Here is a 19,096-nt window from a genome sequence, read left to right as displayed (position 1 = left end):
TATCATGAACCGTGGTGGTCTATTCAGCTTGCTATCTTTTGACTTCAATTATTATTGGTGTTACTCTTCCAGACAACACTACTTGCAAATCTTATTAAAGTATACACTTAGGAAAATTTTTTACTGCTTAAGTATTAATGGTTATGATGTTGTGTGAGAAGTTTTCATTGTTTGTCGTTGATCCTGTAATTTTAGAAACGGTTGCAATCAAGTTCAAATCAACTTGAGGTAGCTTAGGTCAAGGGGGAATCGAAGGACTTGAACCAGCCTGAAAGAGGTCAGAAAGGACTAGGGAATCAGCAGTGGAGGGTTGGAGTTGCCTGAGGTCAGGAAGAGGAGGTCTCTGTAAAAGGCTCCCAACAGCTGGGCTGTAAAAGGTACAGCTGGAGCAGTTGGAAGGGAGATTGGAAAGGCCTGCAACTGCGGAAGAATGAGGGTGAAATGAGATGTGCCTTGCTCAGGACAATAAAAGAAAGGCAGGAACAGCTGCGGGGTTTGGATCTGTGATACAAGGCAAACCCAGTTGCAGGGAAGGTCTAAATGAACAGCAATGGGAAACATATATAGGTAATATCTGAAGATGCACAAAACAAATGCTTAGGAAAGACTAACATTCTTAGCGATGAACTGGAAAACAAAGATTAAAAGCCAAAGAGAATCGAATGGGCAGATATCTTGATTACGCTTTTCAGTTAGAACACACTATCCATGCCATGCTAAGAAATACTTGGAACTCTACACTGGACACCAAAACCAATTAGGATCTAAGTGAGTTTGGTATATTGTTAAGTTCTTAATTAGAGCCTTTAAAACATTCCCCAGTCTATTTATACGCGGACTAATAGGAAATCAATTTAACTTGCTCTACGATAGTTTAAAAATATTAAAACATTTACATAATTTTGTGATATTTCTCATTGTAATAGGACACAGTAGTCAATTAGTTTTTCCCTCCATTATTAACAGTGAGCTTTTATGAAATTGCTGCTTGGTGCAAAAGCTGGTTTCTATCTTTGGGTCATTAGATTTGCTGATTTGAATTTAAAGGGGAAATAATATTAATTCCTCCAAATATCTTTTCTTCAAACTATATAGCAGTGTCTTCCCCGCCCCCCCCTTCTTTTTGCACTGCATAATATAATCTGGCAAAAAGTAAGTGTGATCTTAATTGTTAGACTTGTTTATTCCAGGGAGGAACCAATGGAGCACTTACAGTAATTAACATATTTTCTCGGTCTTCTCATTTTGTTAATGATATCTTATTGAAGGCTGTGCAGTAATTACTGCCCACTGAGGTACATACACTGAAACAAATTAATGGCCAATGACCAATAATGATTACACTTGTAATTATCTATTGTAAAGTATAAGCAGAAAAAAAATTGAAATTAAAAACAATGTTCTTTGAAGCTAAAATTAAACTGTATTGTTAAACTGTGCTAAAAATCATATTAACAATTCGGTGGAGAAGTGATATTCTCTGTTTTATCATAATCTCCATCGGTTTTACATAAGTTACAAGAGACTTATTTTTTTTTTTTTTGCTATGTTGCACAGTTCTACCCAGTGGGGATACAGAGGTAAAAGTGTGAAGAATAGGATATGTATCATGTATGCTCTTAGATATGACTTTTAGATATTTGTAGCACATTTACCTTAACATGGGCAACATAATTTTCAATGACTTCAAGAAGTTAAAGTCATGTTTTAAAGATCTCATTGTCTTTATTAAGAGATTCCTGAATTGGGCAGTATCCCATCCAGCAAGTAGAGAGATGCCTCCATGAAAGTAATTTTCTACATCAGATGACAATATTTCCTTCTTCCTTCTCTAGAGACTTTTTCCCCCAGTTGCTTCTTGCTACCTGTCCTTCGTTTAAGAAATTCTGGGTCACTTGCCATGTTTAACATTTTCAATACTCTTTAATACTCAAACTTCACTTGTCTCATGGGTTTATCAGAATAAAGAGTAATTTGCCTAAAACACAGTCCACTACAACTTGGGCCAGAGGGTGGGGGTAGATGTTCATACAATTTTCACACAAAACAACTTGATTTTGTAAAGTTGAGCAGTTTGAAACTCCTCTTTCTTTATACGACCACCAACTTCAGTGCATGTATTTTACACATGGAAAAATAATAATAAACTTTAGCTGCGGATTAGCATAGTACGATGTTGGGGTTCTCCAGACTGGAATACAAGGGACTTGCGTCCTAAGTCTGTGTCACAATGACTCGAGTCACAAATCACTCATTGTCTCTGGGACTTGGTTTTCTGACCTGAGAAATGGAAGCATTGTACCAGCTCATCTCCAACGTCACTCATAAGCTTTAATGTTCTAGAATAAGTTTTGTAATAAGGATCCCAGGAGATTGGGAATTGTTTCTCCTATCTCTGGTTACATTCTTGTGTGAAAACATATTATTAAGAATTTTGGGGTGATTTTAATTATTTGGAGTTCACTTTACAAGTCAAGTTTTCTCATGTTTGATTCTCAGGCTTCATCAGATATTTAGAATATGAAATGGAATCATAAATTTTTGTTGGCCTGAGTAAAAAAAATGGCACTAGTATCTAAACTTAGGTAGCCTCATTTAAATACACACTCTATTTTCAAATAAACTTAAAAAATAATATGTAGGGGCGCCTGGGTGGCGCAGTCGGTTAAGCGTCCGACTTCAGCCAGGTCACGATCTCGCGGTCCGTGAGTTCGAGCCCCGCGTCGGGCTCTGGCTGATGGCTCAGAGCCTGGAGTCTGTTTCCGATTCTGTGTCTCCCTCTCTCTCTGCCCCTCCCCCGTTCATGCTCTGTCTCTCTCTGTCCCCCCCCCGCAAAAAATGATAATAATAATATGTAGACAAATGATTTTTTGTTAAAATATTTAATGAAATGTAATGTTTTTCTTTATAATAGTGTTTTGTTCCTTATGAAAATTTGGGTGCCTAAAAGATCAGACTTAAGTTTTTATGTATTTTTGTACCTTGACTCTTAATATTGATTAATGTTAAAGAAATACTTGTTGAAAGAAGAAAAATGATTGTCAACATATCTTTCTTTGCTTTTGAACACTCTGCATGTTGCTTTGTTGTTTTAAATTGTTCTCAGTGTAGAATACCTTCTCTCCCTCAAATAGGAAGTTGGCTTTCTATCTGACAACTTAAATTTTGTTTTACAATGAAGCAATTAAAGCTTGATTCTTTGAGGTAAGGTTTATTATTTGGATAGGGATACCATGGTGGAATTATAATCTTGCTGCTTTAAGTGGAATATCACATCCAATCTCTTTTTTTTTTTTTACATAAGAGAAAAATTGGCATAATGAGGATATAAATTGCTAGATTATTATCCAAAATTATCTAAAATCTCTGCCCTGGAGATTTCAATGTATCAAATCTTCTTTTAGTATCCACTAGCAAAAGAGGAGAAAAGTTGTTATCTAGCTTTAAGATTTTTTAGGACATCTGACTGCTTTTAATTTTTTCTTTCAGTTCATGGGAACTGGTCTTGTACGCCTGGCTGAACTTGTTTTAGATTTTGACAGTTTTTTATTTGCGTCCCATTTGGATGTTTTTCAAAATGTCCAGACTATTCACATTACATCTGAATAAGCACTACCTAATGGTTTAATTCAAATCGTCTGGCTTACCTCTAATTAGTATTGTTAATGTTTACATATTATTCTGAAAAAAAATAGTTTTATGGCTTTATTTTAAAATAAAAATAATGTGGACATTATCAGACGTTTTAAAGAAAAAATTTCCTTAAAAAAACTGGTAGAAAACTCTTGGTTGGGGTAAAATTGGAAATGACAGAGTGGCCAAAATAACTATCTCTTATGATATAATTCCCAATCTGGAATAATCTGGGTAGTCATCTGTTAACAGATTTAGATTTAGCAACACTGGAAAACTGAAAGTTATAGAGACCCGCATACTTACCTGCTGGTCTTACTATACTAATAATTAGCACTAAATTTTAAATATATCCAAACCTAGTGCATGTCTGCACATGTGTATTTTAGTAATTTTAAAAAGGCAGTTTGCTACAATATTAAGTTAGAAATTGTTTCCTATCTAACTTAGCAATTAGTGAAAAGACAAACAACAGATTCTGAGAAAACTATTATCTAGAAGTATGCTGGAAAAATAAAATACTCATTACTTGGCTATTTATTTCTGGCCCTGAAAACACGAAAGGCTTTTGTTTATGTTGCTCAATATAATTTAACGAAAGTTATTTAAAAAGTTAATAAGGCAAGAGCCTGAATTTATTTAATTAAAAAAATCATGAATTTTAAAAAGGGAGGTTATGGGCAATTATACTATAGTCTTTTCTCTACATAAGCTGCTCCGTGAACGTGGGCAAGCATATTTATCTTTCAGAGGCTCATTTTCCTCATCTGACATTCCACACTTTTCTCATCTAGAGCATCACTAAAGTTCTGTCAGAAACTATTTGCAATGTGTATATTGGTGTTAATGGTTTTAATTTTTATATATACACCATATGCATGTATATATATAATATATAGTTATAGTTATAACTTATCTTAAAACCTATATGAACATTTATAATTTTAAAGGTATATATGCTTTGTATATGACAAAAATAATCCAGAGGAATAAATTACTTTTCTTATTTTGTTCACATATGTAAAATAATTCCTACCATGTCATTTTCTTCAATGGTGTATACACTGGAATTATGGTCATAAGAATATCACATCCTTTTTTTTTTTTTTTTCTTTTTTGGAAACATTTCAACATCTCTATTCAAGGACTGACTGGATCATGTTTACAGAGGCTTTTCAAGGCATCTGTTCTTAGCCACAGCTGAGAATGGGGCCCACCGTGCAGACTGGAAGGATCCACCTAGAATTTGTTGAATTAAGTCCTTGCACCTGGATATAATTGTCGTGCCGCTGTGCTGGGGGTTTTCTTAAGCTACTGGTAAAACAAATTAGCTCAATTTAAACTGGCATCCAGTAGAGAAGCAACAACTCACCTCATATAATGTTTTTCAAATAATTATTTTTGTATTGCCAGTTTTGCCTCATGAATATTTTCCTGGGGGCTGGGTGAGAAAAAATGTAGCTAAACCGGAGACGTGATAAAAATTCTACGTATGTTATAGGCTTTGATATTGTTGCAGTATAATTAAGATATGGGTAAATATGTGATGATAGTCAGTGCAACTGGATTTTTTTCCACCACTAAACAAAACATAAATTCAGATATTTAGTGGAGTTTAAGAAATGTGGAGTTTAAGAAATATTCTCATCTCCATATGCAAGTTTCATAAACCATTGATATAGTTGCTGTAGCTTTAATAATACAACTATTTTTTTACAAATAGAAAAAAATGCATGTGAGAATCATGATAAACAGGAGGCAAGATTCATTTATGTTTGTCGGTAGAATTAATGAAATTCATGTGGTTATGTATTTTTGAGTCATTTATACTTGGCAATCGAATTCACAGGCTTTCTGGAAACTCAATACACTCAAAGGTTTAATGGCTGGTAAGAATGAGACTAGTGCTTTTGGGATTATGGGGCTAATACATGTATGGATTTCTGTATGCATTCATTACTTATCCACTTAGTACAAATTTCTTGGTTACCAATCACGTGCCAGGCAGGATTCTCAGCATCGAGGACACAGCAGGGAAGCATGAGAAATTCCTGGCTTCCTAAAGTTTATATTCTAGTTTGAGAAACACACACAGAAAGAAGGAAAGAGAGAAAGGAAGGAAAGGAGAGAGGGAGGAAGAAAATCTAAGAATCTATATAATTTCAATTTAATGTTGAGTTCTATGAAGAACATAGCATGAACTAGTTCCGAGAGTAGTCAAAGGTACAGTTAGATTGCTTAGGAAGGCTTCTCTGAGAAAGTTATCCTGTTGATATATGGATTATAGGCACATATGGTAGCTGTATTAATATACCCATGTGTTTCTTAACATGCCTTAGCCCCCGTGCATGAGATTGGAGAGAAATCTTCCCTACTTGTATGGAAGGCACCCAGCGTTTAGAAGGGTCTGTGCACATGTGTAGGATATATATAGGATATATGTTTTCCCCCAAATATAACATACAGAACACAATAAATCAACATTAGAAAATGACTTATTATAAAGGTTTGGTCATAAAGTCCTATAGAGCCTTTCCCAACCATTTTTCTTCTGACATTGTCACTTCTTCCTTGGTCGTAATAACTTGTACATATTTCTCTTATAGTATGCTTTGCCTTGCATTGTCATTAGTTGCCTACCAATGTATTTTCCTTTCAAGATTTTACTCTGACAGAGGCCTTTGTTTAATGTATCTTTGTATTTCCAGGGCCTTACAACAAGTCTAGAAGGAAATCGACTGCGTTTTAATGTGTGTACGATGAAGGGATTCTACTGTAGTTCAATTAAAATGTTCAGAACTGTTACATAGGACAATGTCACTTCTACACAGAAGTTCTGAGAGTGAAATGTTGTGGTCAGGTGGCAGAGCTGAATTCGGAATTCAAGCCACCCAGCTGGCCGACTTGTGCCTATTGTTGGCAACAAACACTGTGGCAGAGTTTGATTAGCAATGACACCACCACTGCTGCTGGTGGAAATAACTACCATTTATTCAGCTCTAAAGTCAGCTAGTGGCCGCTACCTACACTGTCCTAGCAAATCCTGATAATTACCCTATGAGGCAGGTGTTATACACCCACTCTACAGATAAGTAATTGAAACTCAGAATGAAAAAGTGCCTGAAGTCAGCAAGCCGGTCATAGTTTAAATTAATGTGTGTACTGAGGTATACTTATGAACTGTATCATGTGCAATAAAAATACTATAAAATTCCAAGTTAACAATTCATAAAGTGGCTGCTTTATATACATAACATGTATGTGTTGTTAAATGGCAGTGGGATAGTCTTTTGAACGTTTGGTGAGGGAAGGATGCAAAATGTCAGGGATGTGTATCTTGGCAAAGTTTGGAATAGTATATGTGTGTGTGTGCACACATATATACTCATCATTGTGTGCAGAGTTTTGCAAAGTTATTTGATATTATTAGTTTTGAACCAATTTATAGTCATTATGGTATAATGTCTCTTTACTGAAAAATGAACTTTTGTTTGGAGGACAGGGCCATTTCATGTTTGTCTTTATTCCCAATGCTTAACACAGTGTGTGGTACAATGTAGACACCCACTAAATAAAAAATTAACATAAATTAAAATAAAAAATTAACCAAGTAATTTTGTCAGTAAGGTGATCCATAGCGCAGGAGGGCCTAAGGTTTTTCATTTCCATCGGCTTTAAAAATCAATGTCAAGAACAGGGGAAAACAGTAAACACTGGTTATTATCATTTTTTATTCCAAAAGCTCAGTGGAGTTTTATTTTTATTACAAAAATTAATCTATTTCAGTAGTTCTGAGTTAGACAATATGGTATGGAAATGCGAAACTTGAGAAAATCACATATATGTGCAAAATCTAGAAATAGTTTTTCTTGTAAAGTCTAAAATACGCCTGTAATCAACAAAATAAGCAGCTAAATAAATATTTTATGAATTTGATGCTATCACTGATATTCACACATTCATATTTGTTCACACAGAAGATCATAATATTGACTGATTTTATATATATACATATATATATATATATATATATATATGCATGTTCTAATACATCATTCACACACAGACAGACACTCTGTAACTGAAAATGAGGCTGCCACACTGTGAAGCTATGAAGGCTCACCAAATACCATCACGTGATTTTCAATTTATGGATTCTTTTGTTATTATAGAAAAAGGCAGAAAAGAGGTATGGACAAAAAAAATCTCTAACCTGAAAATCAGGAGAAATATGAATCTTTAGAATTAAGCCTTTTCAGAAATATAAAAATAGAAATATAAAAATAGGTTCAAAATTAAGTAAAAGGATATTTTTATCTCCCCGTGGGATGATGGAGGCAAAGGTCGGTCCTCACTGCTGGTAATTTATTTTATGTTTATATGTCTCCAGGTACAGAGAAAGTAGAACTCACCCCAAATGCTTTCTAAGAGTTTAAGCACACAGACTCTATTATACGCAGCAAAAAATGAAGAGTTGGTTTATATATAAATGTAGGTGACTTGAGGAAATGATATCACTTTTACATGGTTATATGTATCGAATATTCAAAAACCAAAATATGGGTTCAACCTCTGTAATTACTGAGGACAGAGTAAAAACAATCCAGTCCATAAACTCTATTAATTAGAAGTAGAGGATTTGGGGTAGAAGCCCCTCTATAAACTGTGAAGGACAAGTGTACAATTCTCCAAGTTTAAAGGAGGCACTTTGTAAGGATGTGTTTACCTCTGATTTTTTTTCCAGGGGGACTCAGTTCATTCTATGGAATTGGAACGACCTTGGGAATAATCTCAGGATGACGTGCTGCCCAGTGTAAGCGAGGCTCTCACAGTTCTAATATTTTTCTTAAATCAGTATTTAGACCAAGAATGGGAGTGTGACAGGCTTTAAAATTCCCCAAATTATCTAATCTTAGTGTTCCACGCGTAATTCTGAAAATAACTTAAATTGTGTTGTGTTGAAACAGTGTTGTAGAGACTCAGTACAAGATTCTAGAAGTTACCTGCCTGTCACAGAAGATTTGCTTTTGTGGACTGGATGATAGACGGTCGATTTCATAGACAATTCTATATTTTCAAATTTTTTTGTCCCAAATTTAATTTTACTAACTGATACCCACGGAGTTGTTATGCTAATGTGATATGGAGGTAGGTAACTGGAAATGAGGAGTGTGCAGTAATCTAGTTGCTCCAGACAAAAACTAAGGAAATATCTTTGATTTTCCCCACTTTTTCATTACTGCAAATGCTCTACACTGTGCTTTCAATGTAAGTATTGTGATTCTATTGATTTCTCTGTGTCTTCACTTGAGCAAGTACCTTCTTCTGTCACCTGGACTGCTGTGCTGGTTTCCTTGCCTCTGGCCTCCCACTAAAATGTATTCTTTATATGGGAGCCGGAAGGATTTTTTTTTAAGTTTATGCCAGATCATGTCACTCCTTCTTTAAAAGCTTCTATAGCTTTATTCGTAATGGCCCAAACTGGAAACAACGCAAATGTTCATCAACCAGTGAATGGATAAACAAATAGTGCATTCACACAATGGAATTCTTTCAGCCATAATGAACAATTGATACACTTAACAACGTGGATGCGTCTCAAAGGCATTACGCTAAGTGAAAGGAGCAAGACACAAAAGGCTACATGATTCCATTAAATGACATCCTGGAAAAAACTATGGGGACAAAGATGGGATCAGTGGTTGCTAGGGGGTGGAGGACATGAGGGAACTCTTTGGGGTGACAGAATGATCTATTTCTTGATTGTGGTAGTTACACAACTTACATATTTGTCTATAATCATCAAACCGTTATGTACATGAAAAGGGTTAATTTCATAACATGCATATATATGATGATTTTATATATATAGAATATATACAGGATATATAGGATATATAACCATCACATATATGAATGTAGTAAAAGTTATTATATATACACTTATTGTTTAGAATAATTATATACGTAGACATATATATCTATTTTTCAGAGAGAAAGGGAGACCCAGTTCCATAGAATGCTTTAAGTGTCCTTTAGAAAAAAAATAAGAGAATAAATCCATCCTCTTAAAGCACCTTCCTTTAACTCTGATATTTGTTCTAGAAAGTCTGTGAGGAGCTTCTATCCCAAATTATCTCTACGTGAGATAAATTATATCTCAATGAACATGACTTAAAACAAATGAAAACCATTCTATGGCCTCTTCCTGTATTTAGTATAAAAATCCACACTCCTGACTCTGACCTGTCAGGCCCTTTGTGAACTTGCTTCTGCCTGCCCTTTACATTTTTGTCCCAGGCTCACACTGTTCAGGTCTACTTAGGGTGTTTTCTTAGGTGTTTGCTATTTAACACTAAAAACAAATAAGTTATTAGCCTTTAAGGTAACATTTGACTTTTATTAATGAGGATTTAAAGTATAAAATTATGTATTGATAATTCTTTAGCATAATCCCTTCATTTTCTCATAAAAAATTAAAAGCCCGCTCTACAAAAACTCTGTTTTCATCATAATAGGCTCCTGATTCTCTCCTAGTTCATGGAAAGAGAAGAGAGAGGCAATAATTTTAAGTATCTGAGATCACATTCAACTTAGTGACCAGGTATTTTCTGTCAGTTAAACATGGTGTAAGAAAAGATGAATTTATGCCATATTAATTAATTAAACAAATGATATTTTATACCTATTATGTAACAGGATACTCAAGGGAGGCGTTTTTTAATTTATAAAGATATAAAAATTAAATTTGATTAAATAATAATCCCTCCTATTTTATTTATAAATATAAATTTAACATACAAACATTTGAATTACATGTATTTCAGATATACACCTTGAATATGGGTCAACACACAAACTTATAGAGTTGTATAACATATAAAAGTATAGAAACTGCATGTAGAAAACACACACATCTAAAGCCCTACATACATTTTATTCGGTTATAAGAAAAATATACTTTTCTAATAGTGGCATCATATAAAAGTAAAAATTCAGTTCACATATCTAAATCAGATTTATAAAGCTTCTATAAATGCATTAAAACAGATACACATAAATCACTAAAATGTCATCTTAAAAAAACAAGTCACATTTATTATCTGATAGTGTACCTCATCTCATGGATCAAATTTACATATTATGCACCCCAGGAATATGTCAGGGCTAGACAAAATTTCCAGCTCATGTGAGAAATAAGACAAGTACTAGCTAATTCTATAGTAGGATTATGGGACTTGAATTTTTAAAGTTTTTCAAATGACTATTTCCTTCCTCCCTCTTTTTTTCCCTCCCTCCCTTTTTCCCTTCTCTCCCTCTGTTCCTTCCTTCCTTCCTTCCTTCCTTCCTTCCTTCCTTCCTTCCTTCCTTCCTTCCACTTCTCATTCTTCTTTAGCCTTCCTTTTCTTGTTATGCTCACTGAAAAGATATGGTCATTGAAGAAAGTTTCCAGTATATGACTTCAGGATATATATTCAATTCACCTAAACTTTTGCTGTTCAGCACGAATATAGTTAATAGATTGCTTGCTAACCTGAGTCCCAGAATTTGTTTTAAGGTATCCAAGAACAGGATGACAGTGCTCAGGAAACATCTTGTGCAATGATGCCACATCCATCACTTGACTAAGAGCTTGTTTTCAACTTTATAAACCAGTGGGGTGACCTTCTGTTCCCAAGAGAGGGCCTAAAACGTACTGGGCAAATCTTTGGCTCTTGAAATGGCTGTTCAATGTTACAGATGTTCAGGTGACTGACTAATGGTTTCCTTCCCCCATAAGACAGCTCCTGGGAAGCTCTAGGATGTGGCTTTAAACTGGAAAGACTCTTGGGAGCTGGGTTTGATATGGCATGGTCTCTGAGGCATCCCTAGTCTGAAGTTCTTCCAGGAAGTCTGGTGAGTTCTAAAATTTCCCTGGCAAACCAATCTGCTTGACAACACAGAGGGAAATGTAAATGAGGGAAGTGCCAAGGTCAAGGCCTTGCTTGGTACTTCTTGGATATAGTATAACATAGTGGTTAAAAACTCTACAAGGTTGAGATGCTTGGCTATAATTCCTAGTTTCATTTCTACTGGCTGCATGACTGGAGCCTCAGCTTCCTCACTAATAGTAATAATAACAGTAATAGTAATAGTAATAGTAATAGTAATAGTAATAGTAATAGTAATAATAATACATTTTCCAATGGAATTGTGAGGCTTGAACAAAATTAACAAAGTGCCTAGCACAAAGTAAACATTAGCTAAAAGTCATCTATTAGTATTGTTGTTGTCACCCTAAGCCTCAGAAAATAATTTAGCCATAATTGAGAGACTACTAGGGATTTTCTCACTGCATCAGTGATAAGAATAATTTATACAACAGTTGTGATTAATATATATGCAGGGAGCTAAGCACATTGACAAGTAGAGGGCAGAATGCAAGTGGGTGCTGGAATTTAAAATATTCATAACTAGTTTATATAGAGATAGGAACATTTTGTGCTTTGAGTCAGTTTACGTTCTTCACTTTAGGCATAAACATCTGATTTTCTACGTTTTATAATTTGATATAATATTTAAGGCCACCAAAATATTACTTTCAGGAGGAGGTAGCTTAAGAAGTAAACCAATATATGTTATATATTTCTAGTCTAACATTTCTGTGAGAAATTAGATTAAGGTAAGAAAAATAAGATCTCTTGTTGGAGTTCTTTTGGCATTTTGTAATGCTTCTTACACAAAATGCTAAAACTGAAAAAAAATCACATTTATTTCATTTCATTTCACCTGTACCAGGTCTAGGAAGCTAATTACTAAAAACACATCTTCCAGAAGTTAAATAGCCAAATATTGTTATTGTTTTAATATAAAATCAATGGAAAATATTTAACACTTTTATATCTATTTCTTTATCTCCTTTTTTCCTCATTATTCTTTTTAATACCATCATCATTATTATTAGAGCTGCACAGAAGTGACACATTACTAAATACCAGTGAACACTGGAAGAAGGTTAAGCAAAGTTAATTTATGCAAGAAAATTCCTGCTAGAAATGTGGGAAGACCTTATTCTATTTAATAAATACATTATTTGTACAGGTCATTTGTACCTGCTGAGTATTTCCAGGCATCCAAATAATTTGTTATTCTCCACTGTCTCTTTTCATGTCTTAGCCAAGCTAAACCACAAAGGATGAGCAGCTCAGAGCTTAGCGAGTGCTTCCTAGCTGCCCCCCAGGAGTGCTGGGAGCGAGCCTGGAGAGCTTCCCAGAAGACCTAAAAGGCCGCAGCAGCATCGCTTACAGAAACGGCCCTGGATAACGTTCATTTTGGATTCATCTTCTGGCTTTGTGATCTTGGGCGAGTTACTTCTTTTCCTCCATTTCTCCATAGGGAAAACTAGAGGAGTAATACCTACCTTACAAATATTGCTTTTATGAGAAACAAAGGAGATGATGTTTGTAAAGGGTTTGCTAAGTATAAAATGCTTATTCCACTTAAATCTATCATAGTAGTTAAAAGTGTACCATTAGCTTGAATCTTGGCTCTCAACTGGGAATAATAATTGTGCTTACTGCTCATTCAGTGTTGTTGGGAGGGAACTACTACATATAAAACAGGTGGGCCAATTCTGGATGCATTTACATGCTTTTTGTTATTATTACTCTACTCACCCTTATTTTCACTCAGAAGCAGACCAAATGGACATACTTAATATATATTGTAAGAATGATAGAGAAATGAGATTAATTTTTAAAAATGAAATGAAAAGAATAAATACATATTGTTTTGAATATGCAATATTTAAGTTATATATGTTATGAGGTGATAAAAATCATTTCATTTATAACAATATTAACTGAAAGAAACAATTTTGATCATTTCAATTTGTATGTTCCTTGGTCAGGCTCATGTGAGCCCAAAATGAGATGGCCTTTGAAAGTCTTTCTGGCTTTGGCTGGAGATAATGTTTTTAATTGGAGAGTGTTTTTTATTACCTGATGGGTTTTAACTTCTTGAACATCTTTAAGTAATTACCATGTGCAGCATTAGCTAGATGGCTTTCAAACTTTCATAGTTATTCTTTATTAATCTTTTAAAAAGATTGTGTTTTATGCTATATGTAAATATGTGACCTTATATGCTCTTTAAGATGAGATGAAAGGGAATGATTTCATTCTATATTAGAAAAACTAGGTTAGTGCTTCCCGAATGTTAGTTAACAGGTGCAATGAAGATCATAACCAAACACAATGAAAATATTCCTCTGGTCAAGTTTGAGAAAAAACACTAGAGTAATTAAAACTCCAAAATACAGCTTTTATTGTATCACTTCTCAAAATCTTTAACATATTAATGTGTAAGGAGAGTCTCTAAGGATGGCAGTAGTATGTTTGCTAATATTATTTGACCACTAAGACCTTTTCCTGAGGAACTATTGTTAAGGAATATATTTTGGTAAGTGTGAGGCTGGAAGATTATTGTGTTTTTTGTCTTTGTTTTTAAATGAGAGAAAACACAGTTCATATGAGTTTAGAATTTTCTACCATATTTGCATCTAGTTTGCTCAATTCTATTGGGGACATCCTTGCAAAGCTACTTTACCAGACAATTTCCAGGGATAAGGGACTGTGGTTCCTGGCCTCTCCCTTTCTTCCTTCTCCTATTTTAAAAGTACAAATGATTCCATAGACTAGGCCAAGGAAACTTCCAGTTTTGCCCCTAAGAGGGTCTGATCCTGAAGATGGAGAAAAAAAGTAGCATCTGAGATTTTAGATGAGCAAGAGGCAGTATTCGAAACAAAAGTGGTATCCACAAGAACAGCCTTGGAACTTCGAAAAATTATTTTAGGGGGAAAATTAGAGGCATCAATAAACTCAAGAAGGAGATAATGATGAGAATCATTTTATCATGTGAAGGAGAGAAACAATAGAAAAAGAAAAGCTCAATTGACGATCCTTTTGTTTTGTCTTGTTTTTGTTTTTGTTTTGTTTCATTCTTCCTACCTTGACACTATTGACATTTGGGGCCAGAGAATTCTACTTTGTAGAGGACTGCCCTGTGTACTATAGTGTCTCTGGCCTCTACACACCAGATTCCAGTAGCACCTCATCCCCCACAATGGGATCCCCCAAAGTGTCTCCGGACACTGCTGAATGTCTTCTGGCGGGGGGGCAAAATTGACCCCAGTTGAGAACCATTGGTCTTTCCCTTTCCCGCAGTATTTTCTCCTTTGGTGCTAGAAGGTGAATACAGAAAATGGAAGGGCATCATGCCGTAAATGTTCATGTGAATAATACAATACAACTGCAAATACGTTCAAGAGAGATAACACTTCTTTAATAGGTTTTCTGTCATTTCTCTAAGTCTCACTCTGGAAGTATGGGATCACTTTTTAATCTCTCATTAGCTGAGTTATTTTTTTATTCTTTTGCCCGGACTGATTGCTATTTTCACTTAAAAGACAATTAGTAAAACATTCACTTCTTTTTCTTTTCTTTTCTTTCTTTTTTTTTTTTTTTGATCTTAAAGCATTTAAGATGGAATCACTAAAACTGTGGCTTAAAATATCTCCTGGTTGGTGTAATCTTTCTGGAATTAACAAACATTAGTCATTCAGATGAAATAAGTGGTTGCCAAATATGTTGGTTAAAGCTATAAACCTAATGAAATAAAATGGAATACAGCACCTTGCCTATTTATATTTTTACATTCTTTTGGGCTATAAATTCACACCTATTTTTCTGTCTCTCAATGGTTTCCACCTTTTATATTGGTGTTTGGGACTCTAAGACTAGAAATGAAGCTGTCCATGATAGGTTAGAAAAGAGAGAATCTGAAAATAAACTTGTAGTTTCCTAGCACAATTGAGGCTAAAAATGTGCATTACAGTATTGTTTTAATTACTGTGTGTGTTTTCTTTTTGTCTTGGGTCTCCAGGACTGAACATTCACTTCTGGAAAGGAGCACGTTAAATTTATGTCAACCTGTACTGGATTTGAGAAATTCCCTAAATAAAGGAGGAAAAAGGAGAAATACCTAAAAAGAAAAAGAAGGCAGGTATATCCTGATAACTAGATAGATTCTCAAACCTTGTATCTGTGGTGTAGTCATGAAATAATTTAACATTGTGACATAATATTTTCTGCTTAATTAGCATTCGATTATATGTTTTCCAGTTTTGAACAATATAATTTTAGTATAGGTAGAAAGATGAAGCCTAAAGGAATCTAGATCTCAATCTAATAGAAGGAATATTATTTTCCTTTTGCTTTCCAAAGTTTCTTTTGAGTACAGAGTTTTAAAATGAAATGTAATACATTCACCACCCAGTTATTCTTAGTGCTTATATTAGCCTTAAATAATAAAAAGCTTAAGGTCCATTTTTCCATTTTTAAAATTTACATATGATTACATTTAAGTTAATCTTCTTTATTTGTTTTCCTTTTGTAAAAAGGTACTCTGTTACCTCTGTCAGATTACATTAGAGGATTTCGGTGACATTCTTGTACTAGAGAAACTATGAACACTTCTACAGGCTATGTATTTATGCAGCCACAATGGGTATAATCCTATTTTTATGAAGAATGAATAGAATTGACTTAAAAATAGAAATAGCTTCCTGAAATCACCTACATTCTATTTAGCCCAATTTAAAAAAATAACTTAAAAGCTTGTTGCAAACATTTAAATCAGATAAGTCAGCACAATCCCTTGCCAAAGGTCAAAAAGATTGCAGTAAAAATCCAAACAGAATATCAATTGGGACCTGACAAGGCAAAGCAAGTGGACGATTCAAATAAATTTCTTTCTGAATACACATTTGCTCATCTTTGCTCAAGGGTCAAAACAGAATTATTCTGGAATAGAAATGGTGACTATATGACCTGTTGTTTAACGAGTGTTTCTAAACTGGTTTATAATTACCAAATTAATCTCAGAATATATTAAAAACCTATTTGCACAAGCTATGTACAAGTAAAAAAAAAAAAAAAAAAGGAGTAGAGCACTTTACCTGCATCGATACAAAGCATTGCATAACAAGTATTTGTTTTTGTAGTTATTGTGGCTTTGGGAACAAGCAAATATAAACAGCAGGAAACAAAAATACAGCAGCAGTGCAACTGGAGGTTGTCAGGGAGCAGTATGGTGGCTTTAGGAGCTGAATTCGGCTTGAAATAAGCTTTGTTTCAGTATGCGTAAGAGGCTTTGGCGCTGTATCAGACCTCTGGGGCAACCACTCAGCAGGATGGGGATTATCCAGCGGTTTACTATAGTCTGTGCCTCCCAATTCATAGAAAACTTGCCTCCTTGTCGTACTCTTACATTAACTCACTTTTCCATCTCCTCCCCGCCTTCTGGGATTTTAGGTCTTTTGGCTAAAAAGAGTAGCGGATGTTAATTCAGAATCTAAAAAGTATTTAATGAACTTAATTGAAAAGATACCAAACGTTTGACATCTATAGATAGTGAGTAAGCCTAAGCATGGGTAATTTTGCAAACTGAGTAAATCCATTTTCTGAAATTGATGTTTCTTTGTCATTGGTGGCCCTACCAAAAATGTCCTATGCACAAATTGACTGTATTTTAATACAACTGCTATTCATTCACAATAAATTTCCAAATGTATTTCTTTCTAACAATGAAATGCTTGCTTTCTTTCTTTCTTTCTTTCTTTCTTTCTTTCTTTCTTTCTTCTTTTAAGGCTTGACAGGGTTAATTCCATTTAGCTGTGAGAAGACTATGCTATGGTGGAAACCCCATGGTTCTTCCAAACGCATGACCATCAAAGAACCAGATTAGCTGAGTGAGGAGGGAAAAGGAAACTGTGCCCTTCCTGTCTCTTAATAAAGCTAAGATTACAGAAGTATTTAATAACCATTGTGGGTTTTAATAGGAAATTGTATGAACACTTTTGGTAATTCACTCAATCTATGGTTACCGTTGAAGATTGTTTTTGTTTAAGCTAGCTTAGATATCTAGAAAATGTTGTAAAACCAGGATCCTATTACGCATAGCACTGCTAAGTAATCAACTATGAAGACATTAAAAGTTCTTTTTGGATATCTCATTTGCACTGAGAACAGTGAGTTGCACCACGGCTAAAGAAACAACAGCAATTGTTTTATACACACTGAGAAGGCAATAAAATGTGGATTCCTTATGTAGGTCCAAATGTAGCAGCTGGATTTGGCTTTATGAACCATGAAAAATAGTTCCCATCTGGAAGTTGATGTTGAATAAAGATGCAACAGTAAGAGAGCATTTTACATGAAACATTTTTTACATGTCTGACACAATCGTTGCTAATTTCTAGTTATAATTGGAAAATAATAATGGGGGGTCAATGAGTTTGGTATCAAATACCCAAAACGTTTAAAATCTTGGGGTGATTGTTTTGTTCATTAAAAACAAAATAGGCAACAGCAATATTAATTTTAAATTTTCTGAATAAATAATTAGTACTTTCATAACTATAGTTATACAATTATAAACAGTCACATTCTAGAATTTAAAATGTCATTGACAATAATGGTGAATTTTTTGTTATTGAAAAATGTATGGTGATGTGTACAATCCACTCCTTCATTCTACAGCATATTCTAAAATGTTAGTTCTGTCTTTGAATAAATTCTTATCAAAGATTCCCTGTAACTCATATTTGAAGTTACATGTAAGAACTGGACCTTCTGAGGTTATTGTACTATCCCTTTGCTTTCGAGGAGGAATATTCTCAAATAAAAAATAAACATAGAACCATAAATCCAAGTTTAGAAGATTGGATAATGCTTGTCAGCATATTCCAATCTCCCCCTGAATTTATTATGTAAATTGATCAAAATTATTGCTTACTGCCAACTCTTTTTAGTACATGTTTTGCATTTAGCAAGGACACACATAATTTGCCCCCTTTTGGCAGTTGTTTTTGCCATATTAAAATTGAGAGACTGAGCAGATAATAAGACTGCTGACAATATTTACAGGCTATAATGCATCGTTTTATTTATGTTAATCCAACTACATAAGATTTAAATTTGAAGATACCGCTGTTTCAGTTTTTAGCTATTGGTTCTTTAAAACAGATAAAATTTTTAAATTACTAAAGTCTCAGTCTTTTTTTCTTTTTTTTTCAAAATAAACTTTTGAATTACTTAATTATTCCAGATAAAACAAAGCTTGCTTTAATATATAGTATATCTGCAAATTAAAAAAAATACTGTAGCATATTTTAAAGTTCATTGAAAATGCAATACAGCAAGGAAGGACAGGGACACAAATAGAAGGTGTAAATCTAATAAAATTTGTTGGGGCGCCTGGGTGGCGCAGTCGGTTAAGCGTCCGACTTCAGCCAGGTCACGATCTCGCGGTCCGGGAGTTCGAGCCCCGCGTCGGGCTCTGGGCTGATGGCTCAGAGCCTGGAGCCTGTTTCCGATTCTGTGTCTCCCTCTCTCTCTGCCCCTCCCCCGTTCATGCTCTGTCT

General features: G+C 34.5%; 1 long non-coding RNA gene across 2 annotated transcripts in view; it reads left to right on the top strand.

The window, feature by feature from the left end:
• LOC122491881 overlaps positions 1 to 12,972 on the top strand; it is a 94,409-nt gene extending 81,437 nt beyond the window's left edge. The window contains exons 2-4 of one of the 2 annotated variants that reach the window (XR_006299472.1): positions 8,378 to 8,446; positions 11,418 to 11,529; positions 12,790 to 12,972. This is a non-coding gene — a long non-coding RNA (uncharacterized LOC122491881). Of the gene's footprint in view, positions 1 to 8,377; positions 8,447 to 11,413; positions 11,530 to 12,789 lie in introns of both variants that reach the window. The other variant, XR_006299473.1, reaches the window with a different exon arrangement.
• Positions 12,973 to 19,096: the final 6,124 nt, after the last annotated feature.

Source organism: Prionailurus bengalensis, chromosome C2 (genome assembly GCF_016509475.1).
Source record: "Prionailurus bengalensis isolate Pbe53 chromosome C2, Fcat_Pben_1.1_paternal_pri, whole genome shotgun sequence".
Lineage (NCBI taxonomy): Eukaryota > Metazoa > Chordata > Mammalia > Carnivora > Felidae > Prionailurus > Prionailurus bengalensis.
Note: the sequence above shows the minus strand (reverse complement) of the source record. Positions and strands in the feature narration are given on the sequence as shown.